This window comes from Gymnoscopelus braueri, assembly GCF_963280865.1.
Source record: "Gymnoscopelus braueri genome assembly, chromosome: 4".
Classification (NCBI taxonomy): domain Eukaryota; kingdom Metazoa; phylum Chordata; class Actinopteri; order Myctophiformes; family Myctophidae; genus Gymnoscopelus; species Gymnoscopelus braueri.
In genome coordinates this window covers 31,193,081-31,206,032 of record NC_137605.1, presented here as the reverse complement: position 1 = coordinate 31,206,032, position 12,952 = coordinate 31,193,081, and the positions used below count along the sequence as shown (strand labels likewise).

The 12,952-nt window shown below is 41.0% G+C and overlaps 1 protein-coding gene across 1 annotated transcript in view; it reads right to left on the bottom strand.

Annotated features, from left to right (window-relative positions):
* ptpn23a (protein tyrosine phosphatase, non-receptor type 23, a) overlaps positions 1–12,952 on the bottom strand; it is a 164,720-nt gene that overhangs the window by 2,374 nt on the left and 149,394 nt on the right. The window lies entirely within an intron of this gene.

Below are 12,952 nucleotides of genomic sequence, written 5' to 3'. Positions count from 1 at the left end.
GAACACATCTACAGATAGAAACAAATGAAACAGCAGGGGGAGTCAGAGTTATTAGTTCTTACTTCTCTTTCAAATCAAACATTTATAAATTCTTTAGAATAAAATGTACCTTAATCACTTGAAACCCAGCACCCATATCCATGTACAGTATATATTCTGGGGGGAACATTAGCCCCCCAAAATGCCTGGCGTTGGGAGCTTGTAGATCGGCTATTTCTGGTGAAGAGATTTGGTGTAGACCGAAAAAAGCGGCCCAAGTACAGAGCCAACTCAGGTCCAGTACTAGTCTACAGGGTTTAAGTGGTTAACCATGAATGATATGCTATTATTTTCAGTACACTTAAACAACAAATATTACTGGGACCATTACAGAAAATTGCAGATTAACATTTCATATCCAGGAATTCCCATCAATTCACACTATACACTATCACTGACTAACCAGTGCCGCATAATATTCTTCTAAACTAGCTCTGTGACTATCTCACTTTTCTGCACATTGCCTATAAAAGTTCCAGTCATATACTGGGTTTTGACCCCATAATTGTTTATACTAGCAGGTAATTTAAACATTTCCCCATAAAATAATTAACCAATTCAAAGGTCATTTGAAGCAGTGCCAGCATGGTATCCATTTGACATTTTTGTTTTGTTTTGTTTAGTTTTTTCCTCATAAATTACACTTCCTGAGAGAAAATGGATTATCTCTTTGTTGACATCTGTGTTTTTGTGTTGGGATTAAGTATGTTTCCATGAAATAACAGTGAACAGTGAAGTACTGTCATTTGGGGCAGTATGGTACTGTAGGTTACATGAAACTTCTGTATTGGAACGAATTATAACTCTTACAACTATATTTATGATTACAGTTATCCAATTACTATTCTCACCAATTTGATGTAATGATGACATTGCTGCTATGCCTTTGTGCATACTCAGTACTCAGTACAGGGACAACAAAAGCTCAGAATTGTACATCAATAGAAGTTATTAAAGATTCAGTCAAGTAGACAGTAGCCAATGTATTCGAGAGCAGTAAAGTGTATGTGTGGTATGGCATACTATTTATTTGTAACATTACTAGACTAGAGATTTTAGTTAATCGAAATTTGATCTGATATGACACACAAAAAGTGAACTGTTGGCGGATCTGGAAGGCACGTGGGGGAAAAAGATATTCCAGTACACAACATTCACTCATTCACACGCCAATGACGGAGCACCCTGGAGAAATAAGCCATTATATAAATGATTTATTTTTATATAAATGGTTCATTTATAAATGAACCATTTACCATTTGTTATTGCCTACTCTTATTGTTTTCTTTGTTGTTTAGCACCTATAGCTTGTAGCAAAACGAAGGGAAAATAAGTATAGCAATGGCCATCATTTAAATCCTAATCCCGGTCAACCAGTGCTACGCTATAATCTGCTGAGATTCTGCCTGTGGATGTTGGCCATGTTTTGAGAGGGATGAGCATCAGGGGGGTGATTATTCCTCGGTGTGATGGCATGGGGGTTGTGCCAGATGAGTGAGGCTAGGGCAAGAGGTCATGGTGATGTACCCCCCCCCCCACACTCCCCACTCCTCTCTTCTTCTGTAGCTACCTGATTTTGGAGAGTATGCTGATAGAAACCAAAATAGCCCAACCTCAAGGGTCTAGTGAGCAAATTGAGGCAGACTCTGGACAACATTATCCCCTTTTCAACCAAAGAGTTCACACCATACTCTGTACTTATTCCAACACTACTGAATTTACAGATTTAAACACGTTTATTTTGGTTACGTTATAATTGTTGAAGTCTTGTTGTGCATTTGGCCGAACCTCGTCAACTCGTAACGTTGGATATTTCTGAGTTTGCCATCAGAAAGTTCAAATGGTAGAAAGTCTTAAATGCCAGTGGTAAACGTGTCCCTTAGCTTATGAGTTATGATGTATCAACTCAAGCCTATCAAGCAAATGGAGGACAACTGGTAAACAATGTACCAGGTTAAGGGTAAATGTATCTATATAACTTCCATTCCTCATTCATAATGTGTGTAAATGACAGTTTAGGACTGTCCACACAAAGAACAAAACTACTGATCCACTCAAGCGTGATGTCACACTGCCACACAGTCAAATCCAGGAGTATCAGTCAAAATGGACCATTTGAATGGATGAATCAACACTCACTCAGGACTTTACTGTGCAGGCTAGAGCGAACACCCATCCTATATCAAGATTGGCTTAAGGGAGGACGCTCATGTCACTATGACTCGGCCATAACCATACAAGGAGTTCCCAATGCAGTTACGGCCAAATATGGAGTGTGTTGTCTAACCTAGGATAAGGATAATTCCTTTTAACAGGTCGTTCATGAAAGTCCTTGCGGTCTTGTTTCCAATGAGAACCTGAGAGCAATTGGGGTTAAGAGTCTTGCTCAGGGGACAAATTTCATATCATCGGCACATATATTGGGATAGCCTGGAATCGAACCTGGGGCAACCAGGGCCAGCTGGTTCCCTAGGCGGGCTCACTAACCACTCAGCTATGGCCGCCCCCTATAACACCTCAATGTGTCGTTATGGCATCAGGTGCAAACAAATCAGTCAACTCCATATATGGGAACAAAAGGGGTAATACCAATAGATGGGCATATACTGATGACATCAGGGATCTCCATATATGGGCCTAAAAGGGAAAAGGACTGACAGATACAGAGATCTCCATGTATGGACATATCGGTCGGATTGGCGGTATGACATAGGTGTGAGGGCCGCATAACGGTCAGCCTGGAAATATGTGAAAGGAGTAATGTGTGTGTTTGCCTAGTACTGGACATGCATGTGTGTGTGGAAGGGTTCAGATCTTTCATAAATAATTAACATGGTACCTCCCTCTGGCCTCCCACATCTGTGCTGATTCTGTCTCTACCAGTGAGCTTTATACTTCACTTCACAACTCAAGCATTTCTCTCTCTCTCTCTCTCTCTCTCTCTCTCTCTCTCTCTCTCTCTCTCTCTCTCTCTCTCTCTCTCTCTCTCTCCCTCTCTTTCTGCAACCTTTCTCTTCTCCACAACCTTCTCCTTACCTCTCCTTCACCACACTCTGTTTGCTGAACCCTCTCTAGCCTTTTATTCTTTCTTGTCCAGTCTTTATATCTTTGTCAGCTGCAGCTGTGAATCAAGGATCTAGAATGACTATAAAAGGTATCATTTTGAGATTTCAAATGTTTATACCTTTCTGTTATATTGAAATGTGGCAGAAATCAGCCTATTATCTAAAAATAAAAGAGGCATTAGAGGATTTGTGTCCAAACACAAGACTTAAAAACAACCTATATGCTTTTGATGTTCCAATAGGTAATGGTCTACTCTCAGGTAGACCCCCCAAAAAATATGCCACAGATAGGTCATCCAGAATGCAGCTGCTAAAGTTCTAGGAACAAAAGCTGAACACCAGTTCACAGATCTCTGCACTGGCTTCCAGTGAGTGATAGAATTTATTTTAAAATATTGATGCTCATCTTTAAATCATAAAATGGTTAAAGGCACAAATACATCTCAGACTTGCTTTTTTATAATGAACTCTCAAAAAGTCTGTTCCCAGAGTTAAAAAAGAAAACATGGTGAGGCATGTCTTCTGAATCTTGCTCCTACTCCACTTTTAAATTCAGGCTAAAAACCTTTGTTCTCCACAAGCATTTTTTTTTATTAAGCCTATCAATAAATCAACACTTTGTTTGCCAAAATAGGCCTACTGTCCAAACACTTGTCAGCAAAATTCACCAAAATGGTGAATTTGAAGTTGTGAACTGTTGATTCTGATTATTGTGTTGTAGTAGCCATAGAACACCGAAATGCGTGCATAGAAACAGTAAGGAGGGTTGGGGTTCCAATATGTTCAGGGTACATAAAGTGTTCAGGAGAACACTGGGACATTAAGTGTCCTGGGGTCTGGGACCCCCCCCCCACATTTTGGTGAACAAAAAGGAGGATAAATGCTCCTACAATTCTCCTGACAACTACAAGGTTATTGCTGATTGTGTGAAAATAAGTGAAACTATAATTGCACTTTGACCTTTAAATTCCCTATTCTTTTATTTTATTTTGCAATTTGTATAGCTTTTCTTACATTGTTAATGCCTTTTCATGTGTTGTGTAAAGCACTTTGAAATGCCTTCTTGTAATGTGCCAGTTTTCAACCGGTGGTCTGTGAAGGTATTTGCATGTGGTCCCTGACCATGCATTTAGTAGGCTAATGTAGGAAAGTGAAGATTTGTATTTTTTTATCGACCACTAGTTGAGAAATGACCTGGTGACGTATGATGACGCGGCAATGTTGTCAGTTACTGGGAGGTCGGACGTCAAGAACTTCCACAGAAAAGGGAGTTAGAATCTCAAGGGAAAGTGTACCAGATTGACTGGTTGAGTCACCATTATTAGGAAATGTGCCCATAATCAATCGCATGTGTCTGCTCGCTCAGACATAAGTTGCAATGAATCAGTTAACATGAGTTTAATATAGAAGGTTAATACAGAATAAGGGTAACATGGGATAGGAATGGATCAGTGATTCTAATCTGTTTTGAGCTCTGGACCTCTAGCATATCTCAGTTAAATAATGACTGTTAAGGGCTTGATTTAATTTGTTGCGCGTAGTATCATGAAGCAATTTAAATTAAGCCCTCATTATTAGCTCATTATTTAATTTCAAGCTTTTTCCCCCACACCACACCCATATCCCCACCCAACACAACAGTGGTCCCCAGGTTGATTCTTAGTCAGGGTGGTGGTCCCTGGTTCATAATCAGTTGAAAACCCCTGTGCTATACAAATAAACTTGCTTTGCCTTGTCTACACAACAACATCACCCATCAGTAGTTACGAAAAAGAAAATGAAAATAGTAACAGGAATGTATGAAAAACATGAATTCAGAGGCAATGTCTATTAATGAGCGACCATGCAGCTCCTTGTACAGAACACTGTTAGTGGAGATGGAAAGAGAGAGAGATTATAATGACGAAGCTGAGAGGAACAGAGAGTGCTCATAAAATGAGGTTAGTCTAATGACATAACTTTCCTTTTTACTTCCACTCGCGGCAGGGTTCTAAGATGGCAATGTTGGTTTGTCCGTGATACTCAATTGGTTCCAAATGACATATATCAAAACCTACTGTCTGGATTGCCATGGAACTTGCTATATACCCTCATGCTCCCTGTAGCAGTGTTTCAAACAATGAATCGAGACCCAAATAAAAACATTTTCCTAAACAATGCAGAGTTTTCACTGTGAATAAAGGTATGAATGAGGCATCCACTATATGAATGATTTGATGCAAAATATTTGCAGGTGCATTTTTGTATTCTTTATTTGTCATGCATTCGGTGTGTAAAGACTATTAGTCTTGTTTTGCTTCTTCCAGACAAAGCCCAAATAAAAATAAAAATAAATGGTTCAGTACTGCTGTGAGGTCTGACCAGCGGTCAAAGTATTGTAGCATTACTATTCTGTAAGATGTGCACATAAGAGTCTTCTATTGAAGAGTATCAGTGTTGTCTCAGTGGTGTGGGGGCAGTGTGGGTGTGGTATAAGGACATTGCCCTTGCATACAGTAGCTAATGTGTGTGTGTGTGTGTGTGTGTGTGTGTGTGTGTGTGTGTGTGTGTGTGTGTGTGTGTGTGTGTGTGTGTGTGTGTGTGTGTGTGTGTGTGTGTGTGTGTGTGTGTGTGTGTGTGTGTGTGTGTGTGTGTGTGTGTGTGTGTGTGTGTGTGTGTGTGTGAGAGAGATATAGAGATACATACTAATACACTCCAGCTTTATTCCTGCAACAGCTGAACCACCGAGGGTCCTTGCCCTTTGTTGGAGGAGCCTGTTGCCATGGTGATGGTTCCATGGTTACTGTTGCCGAGACGGTGGCTTGCATTCTGTCTCACAGGTTGGTGTCAGAGGCCAGCGGCTCACTACTGATGACTGCATTCATAAACCCTACACCACTGGTTCTCAATGTCTGGTCCGGGGACCGCCAGGGTCCAAATGGACCCTTACGGGTCTGTAACTCTGAGAGTGTACAAATGGAATCTTTTTGTGTTTATCTTTGGGACCCCAAACAACACTGTTACTGTGAGAGTGTACGCTCTCAGAGTTACAGACCCGTAAGGGTCCATTTGGACCCCCTGGTGGTCCTTGAACCCGAGGTTGAGAACCAGTGCCCTACACTAAGCCATCATGGGTAACACACTGGAATCCATTTTATGTCAGACTATGTAATGCTCATCACGCTTTTGAGGTACTAGATTTTCAAATCCAGCACTGAGCAATGGTCACCGAGTTATGGCCATTTGTAGTGTTAAACACTGCTGTAGTGCCCATATGTGTGCAATTTAGTTTTTTTTGGTGTGATTATTCTCATGGCAGACCCCTGAACAGTGTTTGTGCCAAGTTTGGTGAGGATTGGAGCAACAGTGTGCCTGTGGCCGCCAAGGTCCCCTGACGTGAACCCTGAATAGTTTATTTCGATACTAGGCAGAAGCTTGTAGCTTATTAATGCCTATCCTTATTACATTTTGTTACATTTTAACAAGAAAGAAGAATGTGAAGAACCTAACAAACATAACTAACAAACAAATCAAAAACAAAACATAAATACATAATGTACATAAGTAGATCCCTAGTCTATCAATCCTACATTTGATCACATTAACAAATGTGGTCAATAAATCCATCAATCATTTCATTCGGTATTTGTCCAGTATAAACTGTTTGAACCTTTTTTTTTAATTACATTAAATGTATACTTTGCTTAGTAGTCTCAGGCAAGCTATTCCACAGCTTCACACTTCTAACAGAAATACGCTTTTCAAAGTAATACTAATTAGTTGTACGTTTTCCCCTCTCAACTCATTCCTACCATCCCTATCCTTAAACCTTTTTTGTATGTTGCCAGGAAGCAGTTTATGTCTTGCTTTATACATTATTTGTGCAGTTTTAAAATCAACTAAATCAAAAAAATATATGTATGTGGGTTCAAAAACAGTGTGTTTGTATGATATCCGACGTTGTTGACTATTCTTTTTCCTGGTGTGACTATTGTCATTGGTGCAGATTGGAGCAACGGTACTGTATGTCTCACAAGTCCGGATGTTATGTTTGTGACATCCACAGTCCACCGTCCACCCATCATCGACCCACCCTCTAGGCAATTTTTAGATAGGATACTCACTCAATGAGTATCCATGAATGCCTTGCATGGCTAATGTAAGACAGCGGTTCTCAAATATAGTTTTATGTCAAGGACCCCCAAATTGATATGTATTTGGCCACGGACCCCCATTTGAAAAGATGTTGTACCAGGGACCCCCATAGAATATGTGTCTGTTTTTGAATAGCTGAAAAATAAGTACTGTAAGTAAGTAAGCTGAAAAATAAGAGGCAAAAATCAAAGTTTTTAAATTGTTCCTCATTTTGCTGGGGAACCCCCTCAAGGACCCATAGGGGTCACTGGACCCCACTTTAAGAACCAATTTATTAAAACTTAGCCATTGACATACGGGTAGTTCTGCAGTTCTGCAGTTCTACCCTGTTATACACTGTGGTCAGTACCACTGCAATACTGCTGTGTGCCCTTCCTGCTTGTTTGTGTTCTGATTCTGACAAGAAGGCATGGGAGAGATCTAAGCCAGGTGTCAAAGACATGTGTGGGGTTGGTGAGAGAGACTGGAATGTGTGTGTTTCTGTGTGTGGCCATGCACGTGTGTCCATTGTTTACTGATTATTGTGTTGACCAGGGCCGGCCGCTGCCATAAGCAACATAAGCGGTCACTTAGGGCCACAACCACAGGGGGCCACAACCACAGGGGGCCACATTTTTTTTATTTTTATTTTTTTTGTTACCTTCATATTGTAATTAGTGTGGTTGCCCGAATGGGCAACCAGACTATTGTTTTACAGAAACTTTATTCTTTCGCTGTTTCTAGATAAACAATATTTCAAACCACTACTCCTCCCACAGTTTAATTTTCCCAATTTTGTGCCATATGTCAAAATGACCGGCCTCACCGGGAATCGTGCGCTTGTATAAGGCTAAGAGATTGGTTGCATAGTTTTATTGATATTGATTTATTAGTGCATTAAATGTCCCCATCCACTTTAACCCTGTAAGACCCGGATATATTTGTACTTGCAAAAAAAAATTAAAAACCTTTCAGATGGTCTTGTAGGAGTATTTTGAAGAGGAAAATATAATGTTTTTTAAAAAAAAATGTTTTGGTACGTTTTTATGCAAATGTTGACATTTAGCAACGTTGGGTCCATCAGGTAGCAACATTTCCTATAGGCCATTTGTATGGATAACATGGCAAATGTGTAATTACTTCACTAAAACAACTTAATGATTCATTGATATGGTTTATTATTTGGCCTCAGATCAATTATGAATAATATTTGGCCTCAGAACAGTATACATTGTTATTAAAAGAACAACAAAATAAAAATCAGTACAATATATGTAGTAAAGAAACCTAATAACCTAAACCATTGTCAGTGATCACACAATACTGTCTGGCCAACTCACTGATTTGCATTGATAAAAGGATGCAAACTGATCTCCATCCAATATGACCCTGCACATTCCTGACAATTCACACCTGCTCTGCAAAATGAGACAGGCACCCCCAATCACTTTCTTTTCAGTTGTGATAGTCCCAGAAACAGTTTTTCTCTCCTGCAAAGCACAGGCGGACATCACACTTGTTGCAGCTCACAATGGTGTAACCTGAACAACCTGTATTCCTGCAGCGCCCTTTCTGTGTCTTCATTGGGAGTATTGAAAGAAAATATACTGAGAAATAACAAGGGAATATATTGGTTAAACTATGGTTGAATATGTATTGTTTAGGGGGAAAGAGAAACTTTGGGTGGACATTTTCTGAGGCTTACAGCTCAATATATATATATATATATATATATATATATATATATATATATATATATATATATATATATATATATATATATATATAGTAATGCAAAGTGGGGGAAATACACATATAACTGTTTAAATCTATTGTGAAAACTATATATAAGGCTGAACAGTAGCAGGTGAACATTAGGCCTACCCTTGTATTTTATTGCAACCAAGAGGGCCCAACGTTGACCAAAAGCAACAAGTATGAATCATGATCTAATTTAAATTTGGGACATATATTTCACAATAATAGCATATGTACATGTTCTAGACATTGTAATGTTCACCAAAACAAATATTACAGGCATATTACTTAAGTTTTTGTGAGGAATATCTTCCAGAGAAAAAAGAGATCTGTTCCAACAGAGATTTTTCAAGTTGTGATGATTCCCCGCTCTGCGGGGGGTATTTATATGCAAATATCCTGGCCAATGGTATTGTAAGACTAAAAAATAGGACCCAATGAGGATTTAGAGGTGAAAAAATAACAGAAAAACAAATTATTTAAACTCCTTTCTTTATAAAATATAATTGTTGCTCTAAAGCATCGCTGGGTCTTAGAGGGTTAATGGAAAAGTGAAAAAACTCAAATTCAAGTATTTTTTGCTCTGAAACCGTAAGAGCTATAGTTACCAGATTTGGTGGGGAGGTTCATGATTTAGTCCGAAATTATTTAGAAAAAAAACATTACACCAGTCGGCCTCATGGTGGCGCTATAACAGCCCACTTTACGTTTTGGCCTATAACTCTTGAACCGTAGGTCCTAGAATAAAAATCTTTTTCCCCCTAGATTCCTTGGGTCATGACGCAACTCCCCATATAGGCCACGCCCATTTGCGTCAGGATAGATTTTCCGCCATTTTGAATTTTCTTCAAAACACACTTTTAGCTCCTCCTCCCACATATTTTCTCCAAATTTCACAAAAATCAGTACACATGATCTCTGGACCCATGCGATAATCTGGAGTGAAACAGAATTTTGATAGTCCGTACCGTTCGTCCGTAAATGGCTTCCGAAGTTAGTAGGAGGGGCCCGTTTTACCAAAAAGGCCAAAAATCACGAACGAAACGTCCGGTCAATCCCAAATTTGAATCAAATGTCGAGGGTGGTTTACTCAACGAGTCTCCAAAAGCATTTCCACTTTGATCCACAGGGGGCGCCACAAATGCACAAAACGTAACCGTTTGATGCAAAAACATGATTTTTGGGGGGGATCACTCCTCTCAAAATGAAAAGCAGGTGATCTCAGGAGTTACAGGACGATGTCATTGGCCCGCTACATTTGTGGGAGGGGCCTATTTATTTAGTGGGAGGGGCCTATTTCTTAAAATCAAAACGCCATGTATCATGAACACAGGATCCAATCATCACCAAATTCGAATGGCACGTCGCGCGGCCTCCGACGGTATTCCTCCAAGCGTATTCCTCAAGTCCCGGCGGCCGCGACCGGCGTCGGCGCAACCACACTTTGCAATTTCCCAGAATTGCGACGCGTCTAGTTATGTCATGTATCTCCTATCCAACAACTAGCGTTATTATTTTAGTATGCAATAAAAAATGACAATGATTTTATAATGGGGGTGTTTGGGGGGGGGGGGGGGGCACCAAAAAAAATCTTGCTTAGGGCCACAAAAATCCTAGGGCCGGCCCTGGTGTTGACACACTTATGAAAGCATGAGTGTTTGGTTTTCTCACCTGTGTGTGTGTGTGTGTGTGTGTGTGTGTGTGTGTGTGTGTGTGTGTGTGTGTGTGTGTGTGTGCGTGTGCGTGTGCGCGTGCGCGTGTGCGTGTGCTTGTGCGTGTGTGTGCGCACGCGAGCTAGCGTGTGCGTACGTACATTAGTGTGTGCGTTCGTTCATGCGTGTGTGTGGTGTGTGTGCATATGTCTTGCCACCTGACAGGTTGCTGTCTCATACTGTCAGCTCTGTTGGGGGCAATATGTGAATATACTGTATCTGTGTTTGTGTCCCGTATCCCACACTCTATGTGTGTGTGTGTGTGCGTGTATGTGTGCGTGTGCGTGTGCGTGCGCGTGCGCGTGCGCGTGCGTGCGTGCGTGCGTGCGTGCGTGCGTGCGTGCGTGCGTGCGTGCGTGTGCGTGTGAGTGTGTGAGTGTGTGTGAATGTACGTGGGTGCGTGCATGTGTGTGTATTTTGCCTGTGTGTGTTTCTCATAAAAAATGTAGCAGACTAAAGTAGGCCAGCATCGGTTCATGCTGCCAAGAGGCTCATGGGGTGAAGAAGCCACTTGTAATCTATTTGTACACTCTTTGGAGTTAAATGAACACTAAGCATGTTACTGTATTGTAGGAGAAACTGTTTAAAGCAGTTGCCGTTGTCGTTTGTAGTTTGGGGTATCAGTGGCCACTTTGGACACAAATAACATGCAGCTAACGTCTTTGACTTCATTACCCAAGAGTCTCTGCAAGCATGTACGGCGAGGACACGCTGTGATTGGCCAGTCTTCGCTTTTACTGGCAGCTCTGCCTTGGCAAATGCCAGGATGAAATGGTCTCCCCTATACATAGTAATACAGTCAAGACCCTAACAGGGACCCCCCTGAGTCTATACATTTATGTAAGGATGTTATTGCTTTAACATGTAACATTATCATTTTGTGGGACATAATATGCTACTGTACATGCAAAGCATGCGCTCTACCACTGAGCTACATCCCCTCCCTGTCATCTGATTCTTTGTCTGTTTGTGCCCATATATGGAGTTCCGTGTCAGGTATGCCAAATTATGGAGTCTAGGAGGCCATTGTATCTCTAAAGTATTACATTTAAAGTCTAATATAAAGTTTTTTTTTTCCTTAACTAACAAACAAGAGCTGATATCAGAGCATTCAGGGGTGGCAAAAACCGAGAGAAAAGCTCCTTGGGCATCGATCCCGCTACCTCTCGCATGCTAAGCGAGCGCTCTACCATTTAAGGTAATTCCCTATATTTAAGGTAATTGTGCTATTGCCGTACTGCATTTAGCTGAGATCACAGCTGGGCCGGCCATTTACAGGGGTTATAGTGTAATAATGTAATTATAGTGTAATAGCGTAGTAATAAGACAAAGATGCATGCATAGCCATGGGGTGTGTAGCCTCGTTGGCGCAGTAGGCAGCGCGTCAGTCTCATAATCTGAAGGTCGTGAGTTCGAGCCTCACACGGGGCAGCAGTTTTAAACAGCAGGGGCTATACTGACAGTATAGCTACAATGACATGTACTTGTGCTGTGTCCACAGCAAGGGGCTAGCATCCGGCTTGTAAATTGAGGCTATATAGGAAGTGTGACAGTTCATGTGAATGGCCTGTAGTCTCGCTGTTCCACTCCTGCTGGTTGCAGAAGCAATTAGGCTCTATTCAAGCCGATGGGTTTTTGGCCAAACTTTTCACTTGATTTTATTACCTTAAAACGTATCTCCATTTGTGGGTGTGAGAGAAAAGGCACTGCTGAGATTCGAACTCAGGATCTCTTGCTTACTAGGCAGGCGCTTTAACCAACTAAGCCACAGCGCCACATGTCACCTAACTGGTTTCAGCATGTCAAATGCAGCACCAGGACTGTGGTTTCAGATTAAACCTAATCTCCATGTGTGTGTGTGAGAGAAAAGGCACTGCTGAGATTCGAACTCAGGATCTCTTGTTTACTAGACAGGCACTTTAGTAAACATCCTACTATATAATTGGAGTAACCTCTGTCTGTCCGTCTTGGTGTCTTGGGTCGACCGGGTATGGGCTAGTTGTTATAAATACTATATGCTTCCAGTCGCTAGTTTATAAGTCTTCTCTCAATCACGCATTTTAGTAAATGATGGTTCCATTTATTTTAAAATTAATGATAAAGTAGGGTATGTTTCTAGGGTTTCTACTGGTTCTACCGAGTGAAGACCCGAATTGCCGTTTGCATTTCGGACCGGATATCAACGCATGCGCTCTATACTGAGCTACATCCCCTCCCTGTCATCTGATTCTTTGTCTGATTGTTCCCATATATGGAGTTCCGTGT